Raw genomic sequence first — 2,937 nt, forward strand, 5'->3', positions numbered from 1 at the left:
CACTGATATATTGACCATGACAGAGTTGATGAACTACACTATGTTTTAAAGTTTGTTTAGTACCCTCTCCATTATTTATTTGTATACATAAATTGGAATACTTGGTGTATTTACATTCATATGTTATCAATATTACATTTCTTATAAATTAATTATAATTTCTGTTTCTTTAAGCTTAGATGCAATTTCATCAATTTTGTGAAAGTATGTCAGACAGTAAAAAAAAAGCTAAATATGAATTATTTATTTATTATTTATTTATTTAATTAGTTCAGTTAACCTACATACATACACCCTTAGGGTTTTTTGCTGTTATTGTTGTTTTGCCTTTTAAGTTTTTTTTTAATTCATTTTTCCAAGATTCATTGTTTATGCACACATCATTAGTTTTTGTTATAGCATTTGATGATTCAATTGTTGTGCATAACACACAGTGCTCATTACCACACATGACTATGAATTATTTAAATACAATTTAGTGTTTATTAACTTTGATTTCAGGAACATATTTGGAATGGTCAACTTATAATTCTGAAATATATAAAGAATTTTACAACTCACTACCAAATTAACTACATGAATCATCTGATTTAAAATGGGCAATGGGCCTGAATAACATTTTTCAAAAGACAAACACATGGCCAACAGACATGAAAAGTGCTCAACATAGCTAATTGTCAGGGAATTGCAAATCAAAACCAAAATAAAATATTACCACACACCAGTCAGAATTACTAGTAACAAAAAGACAAGAAATAACAAATGTTAATGAGGATGGGGAGAAAAATAAATTCTCATGTTGGTGGGAATATAATTGGTTCAGCCACTGTGGAAGACATTTTGGAGTTTCTTTAGAAAATTAAAACAGAAATGCCATATCATCCAGTAATTTCAGTACTGGGAATTTACCTGAAAAAAAAAAACTATTAGAAAAGATATACACAAAACAATGTTTATCACAGTATTATTTACAATAGCCAATATATGGAAATGTGGTATATATACACAATGGAATATTACTCAGTCATTAAAAAAATGAAATCATGCCACTTTTATAATGTGAATTGACATAAAGGGCATTATGCTATGTGGAATAAGTCAGACAAAGACAAATACCATATAATTTAACTAATATGTATAATCTAAAAGCAAAACAAAACAAATAGAAAGAAAACAGAAATAGAGCCTAAATATAAGGAACAAATTGATAGCTGAAAGAGAGGAAGTGGGGGTTGCACAAAATGGGAGAAGGGGAGTGGGAGATAGAGGATTCCACTTATAGAATAAAGAAGTCACAGAGGTGAAAGAAACAGTGTAAATAATATAGTTAATGGCATTTTGATAGTGATGTATGATGATAAATGGTAGCTACACTCGTGGTGAGCATACCATAACATACAAAGTTGTTGAATCACTATGTTGCATACCAGAAACTAATGCTAAATTGTGTGCCATTTATATCTCAGTAGCAGAAACAGAAGCTACTGAAAGAAAGAAAGAAGAAAAGAAAGAAAGGAAGGAAGAAAGAGGCAACTTGGTGGCTCAGTCAGTTAAGTATCTACCTTCAGCTCATGTCATGATCCCGGGGTCCGGAGACTGAGCCTCCCACCTGGCTTCCTGCTCAGCAGGGATTCTACTCCTCTCTCTGCCCCTCCCTCTGCTCATGCTCTCTCTCTCTCAAATAAATAACATATTTTTAATTAAAGAAAAAAGATAATTTCAATAGAACATGTAAATTTTACATTTTTAAAAGTTTGGTTTATGGGGCACCTGGGTTGGTCAATGTGCTAAACCTCTGCCTTAGGCTTAGGTCATGATCTCAGGGTCCTGGGATCTAGTGATGCATCAGGCTCTCTGCTCAGTGGGGAGCCTGCTTCCCCGTCTCTCTTTGCCTGCCTCTCTGCCTACTTGTGATCTCTCTTTCTGTCAAATAAATACAATCTTTTTTTTAATATTGATTTATTTTTTTAAAGAGAGTGCACAAGTGGGAGAGGCAGAGGGAAAGGAAGGAGAATCTCAAGAAGACTCCTTTCTGAACACAGAGCCTGATGGGGGTCTCAATCTCAAGACCCTGAGATCCTCACCTGAGCTGAAATCAAGAGTTGGATGTTCAACTGACTAAGCCATTGCATGAGTCCCTACTCTCACTATTCTTGTCCAACATGGTACTAGAAATTCCAACTAGACGAATCAGGCAACATGAAGAGAGAAAAGGCATCTTAACTATAGAAAACAAACTAAGGGTTGCTAAAGGAGAAGTGGGTGAGGAATGAGGTGGCCCAGTAATGGGCACTGAGGAGGGCATTTAAGTAATGGGCACTGGGAGTTTTACATAACTGATGAATAACTAAATTCTACCTCTGAAAATAATGATACAGTATATATTAATTAAAAATCTAATTTACAAATAATACAAGAAATCAGTCTTTGTGTGCAAATTATATGATTTTATATATAGAAAATCCTAAACATTAAAAAATATTAGATCTAGTCAACAAATTGATTACATTTGCAGGATATAATACCAATAAAAATAATAGCTATGTTCTATACACTAGCCATGGACTAGCTAAAAAAGAAATAAACAACTTCATTCACAATAGCTTCAAAAATGATAAAGTACTCAGGCATAAATTTAAGACAGGTGAGACTACAAGACTGAAAAAAGAAATAGAAGACATAAAGAAATGGAAAAAGCCTGTGTTCTTAGCTTGGAAGAAAACATGTTTTTAAAATGTCCATACCAATGATATTTTCACTCATATGGGAATATAAGGAATAGTGCAAAGAACAATAGGGAAACGGATGGAAAACTGAGGTAGAAGAAATCAGAGAGGGAAGCAAACCATGAGAGACTCATGAATCTGGGAAACAAACTAAGAGTTGTGGACGGGAGGTGGGCAGAGGATGGGGTAATTGGGTGGTGGGCATTAATAA

The sequence above is a fragment of the Lontra canadensis genome, unplaced genomic scaffold, assembly GCF_010015895.1.
Source record: "Lontra canadensis isolate GAN:19392208 unplaced genomic scaffold, GSC_riverotter_1.0 scaffold190, whole genome shotgun sequence".
Taxonomy (NCBI): Eukaryota; Metazoa; Chordata; class Mammalia; order Carnivora; family Mustelidae; genus Lontra; species Lontra canadensis.